We start from the raw sequence: 14,091 nt of genomic DNA on the forward strand, positions 1-14,091 counted from the left end.
GATTTCGGCTTTTTCTGTGTTTTTGCCTTTTTTGTTGATTTCGGCTTTTTCTGTATTTTTTGTTGATTTTGGCTTTTTCTGTATTTTTGCCTTTTTTGTTGGTTTTGGCTTTTTCTGTACAGAAATGTCTCTGAGGAGTATTATTTTGGCAAGCCTCTTCAGGCTCAGTTATTCTGAGAGAGTATTATTTCGGCGAGCCTCTCCAGGCTCAGTTATTCTGAGAGAGTATTATTTCGGCGAGCCTCTCGAGGCTCAGTTATTCTGAGAGAGTATTATTTCGGCGAGCCTCTCCAGGCTCAGTTATTCTGAGAGAGTATTATTTCGGCAAGCCTCTCCAGGCTCAGTTATTCTGAGAGTATTATTTCGGCAAGCCTCTCCAGGCTCAGTTATTCTGTACGTTTTATTGATTTTCTGAATTTCTGCATTTTGTTTGCTGCTGTCATACACAAGCAATTTTTCTATTTTTTCTATTTTATGCGACTGCCTCATGATGAGGTCTTTGAATGTGAAATTAATGTGCGTGATGCGCAAAATGCAAGTTTTTATTTTTGTTCTTTTATTTAGAAAAGTGAATGGCTCTCCCTATCCTCTTCTTCTTGGAGGAATTTTGTCATCGACGTGAGGGAGGATTTCTGTTATTGCCAATACGGCCGTTATTCATTTCAGTATGCCCGTATTGAATTGAAAATTTGTTCATAACCCTAATTTTGGTACGGGCGTACTGAACATGATACGGGCGTATTGTTTTTCTGAAGTTTATATTTTTTGTTTTTTTTTTCAATAAACAGAGAATAAGTGATCTTCCATTACACCTATCATCTGTATGCATGTATGCAGTATGATGCACCTAATTCTATTTGATTTACTTTTCAAAAGAATTAACCGATGTGTTTCTCTGTTTGGATTTTTGCCATTCCTCTAGACGGGCTGTGTGCTGCCGATTTCTGTAACCGAGGAATGATGCATGTTATATTGAGATTTGGTGTCATCAACCAAATGATTTTCCTTTCCTTTAGAAGATGTGTCAACCCTCCTATTGACTACTATATCTCCATGTTTCCACTAGATTATTCAAAAATCGTTTGGGACAAGAGAGAAAAGAAGGAAAGGATATTTTTTTCGAAAGTTTGTGTTTTAGAGGGGATTATTTATTTTTTGAAAAATGGATTTTGTAAGAATGGCTTGGCCAATGGTAGGCTTAAGTGTTTAGGCTTGTTTGATTAAACACTTATGAAGTTAAGCACGTCTTGGTTATTAACATTTGTGATTTGACAACTTGGATAGCTTTTCTTGAGCCCCTTTGTTGAATTCAGTTGGTGGTACCATCATGGATTTATTCTGTTTTTCGATTGCCCTAACTTTTGCCTAAAACACCCATTTGTGGAGTTTTAGCGGGCTTTTGTTTTTGTTCATTATTTTGCAACCCTAATTTTTGCCTAGGTCACCCTTTTCGTGGGATTCCTAGCGGGTCTTTTGCTCTTATTTTTGCGCAGCCCCCCTTTTTGGGTTTCCTGCCGAGCTTCTTTTATTTTAAAAGATTTCTTTTTACCCATGATGGCACTTGTCGAGGCCAAGGGAAGGTGCTCCAAGTTGTCACACACACTTCCACATAAAAATGATGCGGGTTTATTGTTATCAAGATGATTTTAACCTCACTTATGCTTATTCAAACAGGGTTAAAAATAATGTGGTCTAGAATTTTATTGCAAGCAAGAAAAGAAGCAATAAAGAATAATGAAGAATGATTTTATTATAATCATAGTGGAAACATGTGCCCTATCGAGGCTCGGGGGTCGGGCTGTCCCCGAGGAGTAATCTCTAATAGTCATCAGGTCTATACATCCCTATCAGAAGGAGAAAAGCACTTGATGACAACGACCGGCCTTGACGTTTGTGAACCGGCCTTCCTAAAGATCTGGCTTAAAGAACGTCGAGAAGGATCTTGGTTCCTCTTCGTCCTTTGATCTTTATTAGGGTTGTATCCTAACCCTTGTTTCCCCGGATTATCCTTGATGATGGGTAGCTCCGGAATTCCTTGGGAGTCCTTGCCAAGTCCTTGTCCCGGCAAGTATCCATCTTTGGTGAGCATGTAGGCTACCTTCTTCGTTTCTCGGGGAAACGTTTCAACATTGGCAATTTCCAATGCTTGGAAAGCGGTCTCTAAAGCTTCCTCTGCTGCATCCACGTAAGGTATGGTGGATGGCTTGCTGATGAGCATGTCATCTTCAGCTTGTACGGTCACCAGTTTGTCATCCACTATGAATTTGACTTTCTGGTGGAGCGTAGAGGGAACAGCTTTCGCATCATGAATCCAAGGTCGGCCGAGGAGACAGCTGTATGCAGGAGTAATATCCATTACTTGGAATTCGACATTAAAGATGGTGGGTCCAATTTGGATTGGAAGATTGACTTCTCCCACCACTTCTCTTTTAGAACCGTCGAAAGCTTGGACGATCATGTTGCTCGGGCGCATTTGGATTCCCTTGATTGCCACTTGCTCGAGCGTTCTTTTTGGCATCACATTCAAGGAAGATCCGTTGTCTACCAAGACTTTTGCGATGTGATACTCCTTGCACTTTACGGAGATGTGCAAGGGCTTGTTGTGATTAGGTCCCTCGGCGGGGATCTCTTCATCGGTGAAAGTGAGGTGATCATTAGCCGTGATGTGACTAACAATCCCCTCAAACTTGTCTTGGGAGATGGTATGCGACACATATGCCTCGTTCAAAACTTTCAACAGAGCTTGCCGATGCGGTTCGGAGCTTAGGATCAACGACAACAGTGTAATCTTTGCTGGCGTCCTATGAAGTTGATCCACGATGGAGTACTCGCTCTGTCGGATAAACTTTAATAGCTCATCAGTCTCCTCCTTGGATTCTTTATTTTCCTCGGTTTTTTTCTTTTTCTTTTTCCTTTTCTTTATTCTTGGGAGCTTTATCATGAAGATCATCGGGAGTGTAGATCCTGCCACTCCTAGTCATGCCCCCAAGTCCAGCGATGTTGGAAATATCGCTGTCGGCAGAAGAATGGATGTCGTATATCCATGGCACAGCCTTATTTCATTCGTAGGGAAAAGGCCTTGGAGCGATGATCCTTAACGGCGTTGGACCTTCCCCTTTGTTTGTCTTGATTACCAACAACGGAGTTGACGTATGCTCGCTTGGCGCGGTTGTTGGCTTACACTTAATAACAAATGGCGTGCGATCCATCTTGAACATACGCATCGATTATTTCTTTCTTTTTATTAATGTTTATTAATGATTTTTTAGGAGGGATGTATGAAATGCAAATCTAGATCCCTCCATGATCTTTGATAAGAATGCATGATATGAGATGATGACGTTGAATATGCATGCATTGTGTTTATTCAACTAAGCATTATCATGTTTTCGGGATGTTCCTAAGATGATGCATGATATTGCTTGGTTTGGATAAATAACCCTTTTTTTCTTTTTTGGGTTTTTTTATTTATTATATTTTTTTGTATTTTTGGGTGAAAAGGGAAACTACCTATATGAATGTGACGAAGGTAGATGTTAACACCATGTAACGGAAGATTCTTATTCCCATTTATTCTTTTTTTTTTTAAAAAGGAATGTTGTATGTTTAAAGAATGCAATGTATGCTCAAACAATGTCACATAAACAATGCACAAACAATTCACTCATCCACGAACAGTCACGAGCGAATCACGAGGTAGGGGTATCCTGCAGAAAAGTGCATATTCAAGGTGGTTCTAACTGTTCTCACCGGTCTGAGGCCCCCAAGGTGCCCCCATTATAGGGACCCAATTCCTCTCGTCGTAAGCCGATGGAAAGCTCCAACGCACTGTCGGACTCGAGTTCATGGTTATCACCTTGAGTGATGCTTTCCGACAACGGTCTACGGGCACCTATAGACCCATTCGACAACCGGCCGTACTAACATCCACTCCCTATGGCTTACCACTCATGCCCCCGGGTATAGAGGGAACTGTTGTGTGCAAAGGTTTGTGTGCAGTTTGTATTTCAAACAATTGCGAAAATTTAAACATACAACAGTTATTAAAGCCAAATAAATAAAGCATGTTATCATACAAGTGAGGGGTAATAAAGTAATTTTAACTATTATTTGTTAAAAATAATCTGTCACTAAATGGGACTGACTCTCGAGGCTTCCCCAGTGGAGTCGCCATCTGTCGCCACCAGCCCGAAACGGGCTTTCGGCATTCGCGAAGGATGGTTGGACTCTTTTATTTGTTTAAAAATATGGATTGCTAGAATGACTTATTCTCAAACTGAGACCTCGTCAAACGAGCAATTTTATTAAAAGGCTCACCAATCCATGTTAATCCCAAGCGGGACCCTCCATGGATTAGCGGTTTTCATAAAAAGGAAGGGTTCATGGAGTCGCCACCAATGTTTTACTCAAAACATTGGAAAAAGAGGTTTAAGGCAATCGATTCAAAAATCGACTTCGGCCATTACAACCAGAGTCGGGTAAGGGAGTCGGTTACGCGTGGGGAAGGTGTTAGCACCCCACAGCGCCCCTTTCGGGTTCCCTATGACAGATTATTTAAAAATAATAGTGCGAAATTACTAAATTACCCCTATTTATTCTAAGCAATTATAAATTAACTATCTACATGATGACAGTTTAAATATGTACACACAGAAAGCGGTAAAAGAAGGGACTTTAAAGAGATAAACCTTTGAAGCGTGCTTTCTTATATATCTTGACAGAAATTGGGAAGCGTTTTGGCGTTCCCTCCCTCTACAAGACCGCTCGCTCCCTCCTATAAAATTTTAACTATGGAAATCCGGAGGATTTCCCTTCGACTAGGTTCGAGACTCAAGCAAATGGCTCGTGACTCAAGAACTTCGTCGGATCAACTCTCCGAGTGATTTCTAGGCAGAGCACTGCTCAAAAAAACCCAGAATACTCAAGAAGAGGGTTAAAACTCAGTGAAAAAGTGTAGAATGACGTCCAATTGACGTCATATTTATAGGGATGAGGCGCAATACGGCCTCTGGGGGTCAATACGGTCCGTATTGAAGTTTTGAACTACAATACGGCCGTATTGAATTCAGTACGGCCGTATTGAAGTTCAAAAAACCTCAATACGGCCGTATTGAGTTCAGTGCAGCCGTATTGAAGTTCAGTGCAGCCGTATTGAGTTCAGTGCAGCCGTATTGAAGTTCAGAAACTTCAATACGGCCGTATTGAGTTCAGTGCGGCCGTATTGTAGTTTAAAATGTTCAATACGGCCGTACTGAACTTTTGGGAGGCCGTATTGGGCTTCATTCCCTCCACTTTCTTATTTTTTGTTACTCTAAGACCTCTAAACCTACAGATTGTCATCCTAGGGTCTTCCAGGGTCTTCCAGGAGTCCTTCCGGCTGACTTTCCTTTGATCTTCGAGAGTCTTCGAGTCTTATTTCCGACCCGGACAATTTTAGGGGTCTACACTCATGTCAAGAGGTATTGGTGAACCTAAAATGCATGGTTTATGAGGATGCATGATGTCTTATTGGTAATGATGTACATGCTCCTCACTTTTATTATATTTTCACACATGGTCTTTTCTCTCATGTCATGGCATTTTCATGCATGGGGATTTATTCTTAGACCTTATCACGAGGTTATTTATTAATGCACAAACAATTGCACATAAGCATTTACACAAACAATTCACTCATCCACGAACAGTCACGAGCGAATCACGAGGTAGGGGTATCCTGCAGAAAAGTGCATATTCAAGGTGGTTCTAACTGTTCTCACCGGTTTGAGGCCCCCAAGGTGCCCCCATTATAGGGACCCAATTCCTCTCGTCGTAAGCCGATGGAAAGCTCCAACGCACTGTCGGACTCGAGTTCATGGTTATCACCTTGAGTGATGCTTTCCGACAACGGTCTACGGGCACCTATAGACCCATTCGACAACCGGCCGTACTAACATCCACTCCCTATGGCTTACCACTCATGCCCCCGGGTATAGAGGGAACTGTTGTGTGCAAAGGTTTGTGTGCAATTTATATTTCAAACAATTGCGGAAAATTAAACAAACAACAGTTATTAAAGCTAAATAAATAAAGCATGTTATCATACAAGTGAGGGGTAATAAAGTAATTTTAACTATTATTTGTTAAAAATAATCTGTCACTAAATGGGACTGACTCTCGAGGCTTCCCCAGTGGAGTCGCCATCTGTCGCCACCGGCCCGAAACGGGCTTTCGGCATTCGCGAAGGATGGTTGGACTCTTTTATTTGTTTAAAAATATGGATTGCTAGAATGACTTATTCTCAAACTGAGACCTTGTCAAACGAGCAATTTTATTAAAAGGCTCACCAATCCATGTTAATCCCAAGCGGGACCCTCCATGGATTAGCGGTTTTCATAAAAAGGAAGGGTTCATGGAGTCGCCACCAATGTTTTACTCAAAACATTGGAAAAAGAAGTTTAAGGCAATCGATTCAAAAATCGACTTCGGCCATGACAACCAGAGTCGGGTAAGGGAGTCGGTTACGTGTGGGGAAGGTGTTAGCACCCCACAGCGCCCCTTTCGGGTTCCCTATGACAGATTATTTCTAAAAATAATAGTGCGAAATTACTAAATTACCCCTATTTATTCTAAACAATTATAACTTAACTATCTACATGATGACAGTTAAATATACACACAGAAAGCAGTAAAAGGAAGGTCTTAAGAAGAAACCTTTGAAGCGTGCTTTTATATTCAAGTAAAACTGGGAAGCTTTTTGGCGTTCCCTCGCTCTACAAGCCCGCTCGCTCCCTCCTAGAAAATTTTAACTATGGAAATCCGGAGGATTTCCCTTCGACTCAGTTCGAGACTCAAGCAAAAAGCTCAGAACTCGAGAACTTTGTCGGATCAACTCTCCGAGTGATTTCTAGGCAGAGCACTGCTCAAAAAAAACCCAGAATACTCAAGAAGAGGGTTAAAACTCAGTGTAAAAGTGTAGAATGACGTCCAAATGACGTCTTATTTATAGGGAACAGGCGCAATACGGGCCCTGGAGTCAATACGGCCCGTATTGAAGTTTTGAACTACAATACGGCCGTATTGAATTCAGTACGGCCGTATTGAAGTTCAAGAAACCTCAATACGGCCGTATTGAGTTCAGTGCGGCCGTAGTGAACTTCAATACGGCCGTATTGAGTTCAGTGCAGCCGTATTGTAGTTCAAAATGTTCAATACGGCCGTACTGAACTTTTGGGAGGCCGTATTGGGCTTCATTCCCTCCACTTCCTTATTTTGAGCTATTACAAGACCTCTAGACCTACAGAGAATCCTCCTAGGGCCTTCCATGAGTCCTTCTGGCTGACTTTCCTTCAGTCCTCAAGAGTCTTCAAGCTTTATTTCCAACCCGGACAATTTTAGGGGTCTACAGTCCCGCTTGGGATTAATATGGATTGGTGAATCATTTAATAAAATTGGTAGCTCAACAAGGTCTCAGTTTGAGAATAAGTCGTTCTATCAATCCATCACTTTCCAAAACTTTAAAAAGAGTCCAACCATCGTCGCGATTGCCAAGGTCCGTTTCGGCGGGTGGCGACAGGGCCACACCTTGAGATATCCAATTTCTGTTATTTTGTATATATTATATTAGTATAGGATTCATATATTTTGGGTCTTGTATTTTGGACCACATAGAGTAGCATTTTGGGCCACAGGCTTATTGGGCCTAGTTTTGAGCTTCATGAGCCTTTGGGATTTTGGTACCCAATACTGGGCTCATTTTGATTCTTGTAATTTTTCTTTTCCATTGTATTTGATTGGCCATTGTATTTAGGCCATTAGAGTAGGATTATGGAAGGATTAGTTAAATAGGCTAATTAGGCAAAACTAGGTTTAATTTGAAAGTCATTTAAGTTGCATTTGAGTCACATGTTTTTCACCATGAGTGGCTGAACATGTGCAGACTCAAATCAACCCTAAATGCTTGCCAAATTAAACTTAGATGCATGGAAGCACCAAGATTCACGGCCAAGCACATGTGGGCTGAAAATTTGAATTCAAATTCAAATTTGAATTCAAATCTAGGCGTCAACTTGTGAGCTTTGAACTTGGCGCCAACTAGCTTCAAATTCGTGCCTATATAAGCTTCCTTCCTTCATTCATGTAATCACTTTTGAGCTTAGAGAATTTTGAAATAAAACTTAAGTTATTTTCTCTCCAGGAGTCACCCAAGTTCTAGTCATAGCTTTAGGGATCTGAAATCTCCTAAAGCCTTTTGTGAGCTTTCCTTGGCATTCTTTGCTAGAGTGCTTCCATCTTAGGTTTGGACCATCCAACCTAGTCTTCTTTTTCATTCCTTCCGCTCAAATTCAAGGTCTCAAGGAGGAGATAAAGTTCGGATATAAGCAAGGGAGATTCATCCATTCATCTCTTCTACTTGCATCCATCAAATCACCTGGGTGGTTCATAATACTCACTGCTAGCCTGAAGAGGTTGAGAAGAATATACTAGCATTGATGAGTGAAGTCAACGGGCCAAAAGTGGTCAACAATACTTGAGTACTTCATTTCATATCTAGTGGAACCCTTCAAGTTGAAGGAGACTGGACGTAGTTCAGTTGAGCAAACCAGTATAAAAGTGATTACACTACTCTATCTATATTTTAGATGCAGATTATTGTCAATTGTCAAATCATAATTAATCTTCGTCTACTGTCTATTCTTCATTAAAACTGTTTCTTAGACGAAGACGCAAATTTTGTTTAACAAACATATTAGACTGAAAAGCCTTATCCTCTACTTGTCTTCAAATGAAACTATCTTGAAAAGGAAAATGTTAGAACTTCAATAATTATCATTATAAAACATTTTTCTCAATAGACGATAAATTCTTCAAATGCAATGACATTATGTTAACCAAATTCTGTGTAACCGTTTGACATTCAAAAGTGCATTAGAGAATAACATTACTCTTGCGAAAACGTTTCTAAAATTCCTTCATACTAATACACACATATTCAACCCCCCTCCCCCTTCTATGTGTTTTTCCGCTAACTTCATGATTTAGTTTTGTCCATCGTTCGTGGTTTTGTATCATCTAAGGCTTCACTAATTTTCTTTCTTATGCTGGGCTTGTTTTTGCTTGATTTCTTCATCTGATGTCTTGTAGCTTTTTCCCTTTATCTTGGTTGCTCATGCTCTGTTCTTTATTTTGCGTTGTGTCTGGTATGTTTCCTTCTTTTGATCAACATTTATCCGGTGCTTAGCTCATTATGTATTTGTTCTGGTGTAGAAGGTGGTACATGCATATTCTCTATTCTTTAACTTGCTTGTACTTATGTTTTTATCTGAAACACTAACACATTTGTTAGAGATAACAATATGCATTATATTTATCTCATTCAAAACCTTGCTGGGAATTTCTTCGTCTAACTTAACACTACAATGCCAGGAAAGTACAAAGATGTCTAGGTCATGATTAATTCCAGACATAGAAGTAAACAAATAGTACAAAAGAATTGGTGAAACGTAGATTCTGCAAGCAAACATTTAATGCAAGATCAAATGCATTAAATGCAAGATCTATGAAGCCTAGACAAACTAAACAAGAGAATCAGATGATCGCTACTCAAGCATCAAGATCAGGTCCAATCACAGACGGAAGAACATTCAATAAACACTAGATGAGGCTTACTACAAGTCGAGACATTGAAGCATCAGATGAAAAGCCAAAACAAGGCTAAACCTGGAAAAATAAATAGATGGGTTAAACATCAGATGAAACCAGATGGTCAACTCTAATAAAAGAACAGTCAAGGCAAGGCACATCACACCAAACAAATCAAATTGAAAAAGACAAAGTACAACATGTGCACCAGACAACTATGAGTCCAATATCAAATGAAGGTGTGTCAAGGACAACCTCCAGTGCAACATAAGGAATTAAACGAAGCATGAGACAAAGAATAGAAGAAAGTCAAACGAAGGATAGCACAGATTGAAAGACACGTCAGACAAAGAACAAAGTCTGTCAACCTAAAATGTTGACCAGACTACGAGAAAAAGTCAAAACACTAAACCCAGATGCTCAGACGAAGGCCAAGATTAAGATGCATTGGACCAACAAACGTAGAAGAAGACTTCCACCTAAGCAATTAAAGAATCGAGTCTTAAAAGACAAATCAAGGCAGTGTCTACAATCACTCAAATGCTCTCAACGTAAAACTCATGATTAAAGAAAAGAGAAGAAGAAGAAGAAAAGCACGCCAAAGCAAAAGCATGCATGTGTCAGAAAATGTACATCACTTTTTCAAATAAGGACAACACTTAAAAACTATGTGACCAGATAAGGACAAAAAGGTTCCTAGGTATCTGCTGAACTCAAACACAACTGCTAACAAGGCAAAGAAGACTACACGTAATGTCTATCACATGAAGCAACATTTAATGCAAGAAATCAAGCATTAAATGAGAGATCAAACTAGTCATGAACGACTATATCTACTTCAACGGACACTTGCAAAGGGCAGATTCTACAAGATAATATATATATCAGTATCTCAAACCTTGAAAGGTTGGCTTCCATTTTTGTAATCTTAACAAAGTGATACCAAGCCCACAAAACAACGAAACCAGAGATAGAGCGTATAGAGTCAAATGTACCATAGTGTATTCATCTCTGTAAACTAAGGAGTTCCAAACATGTGCATCCTGGGAACAAAACCTTAGTGAGTGTGCCAATTTGTGTATCCTCTCTGTGAGAGTAAGCCAAATACTCAATCATTGTAAAGACTAAGGTTACATACCTTAGTGAGTGTAGAAACCTATGTATCCTTTTTATGAGAGTAACCCAAACACTCAAACCAAATCTATCCAGTTGATATTTGTAAAGCCTGAAGAGGCTAGGGAAAGAATACTTGTAAATCCTGGAGAGGCTTGTCAAAGAATACTCACTATGAGCCAGAAGTGGCTGAGTAAAGAATACTAGCGTTAATGAGTGAATTCAACGGGTCAGGAGTTGGTCAAGAATACTCACTAGGAGCCAGAAGTGGCTGATCAAAGAATACTAGCGCTAGTGAATGGAGCTGGCAGGCCAGGAGTTGGTCGATAATACTCACTAAGAGCCAAAAGTGGCTGAGCAAAGAATACTAGCGTTTATGAGTGAAGCTGACGAGCCAGAAGTGGTTGAGAATACTTGGGACCAGGAGTGGTCGTGACCTGGGTGGTCTATAATACTCACAGCGAGCCTGAAGAGGCTGAACAAATAATACTTGTACTTTATTGATTATCTAGTGGAACCTTTTGATTGAAGGAGACTAGACGTAGTTCAGTTTGAGTGAACTAGTATAAAAATATTTGCTCCACGCTTTAATGTTTTAGATGCATTTTATTTTATTGATATTATATATTGAAAACTTCGTTTAATGCTTATCGTCTATTAAATTTGTCTTCAGACGAAAACTATATTTGCTCAACTGATTATCCTAAAAGAACAATTTTTATTCATGAAGCATTTTTCTCTTAGTAGACGATGAAACTCCCAAATGCAAAACGATTTTGTTAAACCAATCCTGGGTAGTTTATGTTCAAGAATTCACTAATATTATTTTTACTGGACGGAAGAGAGTGTTATTGCGAAAAGATTTTAAAATTCCTTTGTTCACATACACCCACAAATTCAACCCCCCCCCCCCCCCTTTTATGTGTTTCACTAAACTTCACATTTAGGGTACCTTAGGCAAGATGTTTTAGTTTTTAGGGATCCCACTTTCATTTGATATAGTCTTAGTTTCATTACATTTCTAGGTTTTAGCTACATACATAGACTTTGCCTAGGTAAGGATCTTCTTTCTACCTTTAGAGAGTCTAGTGATCTTAGTGTAAATTTCTTTGCTAGAATGATTCATCTTTGGGTATATCCATCAAGTCCACCCATTGAACATGTCACCTCTCATGTATTGTATTTTGTTATTGTAGTTCATGATATCTGTTATAATGATCCTCGTGATTTGAGGACAAATCATTTTCAAGAGGGAGGGGATGATGGAATCATGCCTAGGAAGGCAAGATGAGACATCTTGAAGGAACCAAGAGGAATGGGCTAGTCAAAACCCAATGGGCCCGATGGGTTTGGAAGGCCCAAGATGATTTTCACATGGGCCACACCTTGAGATATCCAATTTCTGTTATTTTGTATATATTATATTAGTATAAGATTCATATATTTTGGGTGTTGTATTTTGGACCACATAGAGTAGCGTTTTGGGCCACAGGCTTATTGGGCCTAGTTTTGGGCTTCATGGGCCTTTGGGCTTTTAGTACCCAATATTGGGCTCATTTTGATTCTTGTAATTTTTCATTTCCATTGTATTTGATTTGCCATTGTATTTAGGCCATTAGAGTAGGATTATGGAAGGATTAGTTAAATAGGCTAATTAAGCAAAACCAGGTTTAATTTGAAAGTCATTTAAGTTGCATTTAAGTCACATGTTTTTCACCATGAGTGGCTGAACATGTGCAGACTCAAATCAACCCTAAATGCTTGCCAAATTAAACTTAGATGCATGGAAGCACCAAGATTCACGGCCAAGCACATGTGGGCTGAAAATTTGAATTCAAATTCAAATTTGAATTCAAATCTAGGCGTCAACTTGTGAGCTTTGAACTTGGCACCAACTAGCTTCAAATTCGTGCCTATATAAGCTTCCTTCCTTCATTCATGTAATCACTTTTGAGCTTAGAGAATTTTGAAATAAAACTTCAGCTATTTTCTCTCCAAGAATCACCCAAGTTCTAGTCTTAGCTTTAGGGATCCAAAATCTCCTAAAGCCTTTTGTGAGTTATCCTTGGCATTCTTTGCTAAAGTGCTTCAATCTTAGGTTCGGATCATCCAACCTAGTCTTCTTTTTTGTTCGTTCCGCTCAAATTCAAGGTCTCAAGAAGGAGAGCAAGTGCAGATACAAGCAAGGGATATTCATCCGTTCATCTCTTCTACTTGGATCCATCAAATCACCTTGGCCTCCTAACTCACTTCCTTGGCCGAATTGACTTAGCTTCTTCTACACAGTTGTAAAGTTTGTGCTACAAGCTTCTAACTTAGCTTGCTTCCCAAGCTTCTAAGTTAGAAGCTTGCTCCACAAGCCTCCTAATTAACTAGACTAGTTAGCTTGAGTGTAAGAAGGCTAACCAAGGTTCTCCTTGAACCATAGTTAGTCTAGCTTGCATCACAAGCTTCTTCCTCATTATATAAATCTTTTCCTTGACTTTGTAAACACTTTTGATGTTAATGAGATCAGAATTTTCATAAATTCTCTCTACTTTCAAAGGTCCAAACCTAGGAGAAAGCCTTCTCCTTAAGAACCTTCATAAAGGATTCCTTCCTTTGTGCCTTGGTTCCTACTTCTTCTTCTTCTTCTTCAAGAAGAGTGTCGCGCCATTCATAGCTGCATCCTTCAAACTTTGAAGAGTTTGAAACTTTGTTTCGTGAAGTTCAATACCTCAAGAAAAGATTGGACGTAAAGATGGAACTAGGAGAAGATCAATAATCACTTCTACTAGTGTCTTCCATCTTTTTTTAAATAGAAGTGAGAATTAAATTATTTTTTATTCTTTAAAAATATTTTTTATTTGCGATTAGGGAGGAAATTTTCATATGCAGTTAATAAAATATATATATATATATATATATATATATATATATATATATATATATATATATATATATATATTTTGAAAGATGATAATGGAGTAATTTATAACATCAACGAGGGATAAAATATTTTAAAAAAAATTTAGACATATACTTTAGTTTCTATACCTTACAAATTCTCAATATAGTCTTTATATATAAAAATTTATTAAATTGATCCATATATACATACAAATATTACTGATTTGATTTTAGTTCTCATGCATTAATTCTTAAATTTAGTATACATTCTTAATTTAATCTTTGTACATATAACATGTTCTTAATTTGATTTCTACATATGTTACATGTTCTTAATTTAGTTCTCCTATTATGTTATAATAAAGACTCCACGTTATAATAAAATAAATAATAAAATAAAAAGACTCCACATACATGACCAGTTTTTACCTTTACATTTTTAAATAAAAAATGAGAAAATTGTTACAT

The sequence above is a fragment of the Cajanus cajan genome, chromosome 7, assembly GCF_000230855.2.
Source record: "Cajanus cajan strain Asha chromosome 7, NIPB_CcT2T_4, whole genome shotgun sequence".
NCBI lineage: Eukaryota > Viridiplantae > Streptophyta > Magnoliopsida > Fabales > Fabaceae > Cajanus > Cajanus cajan.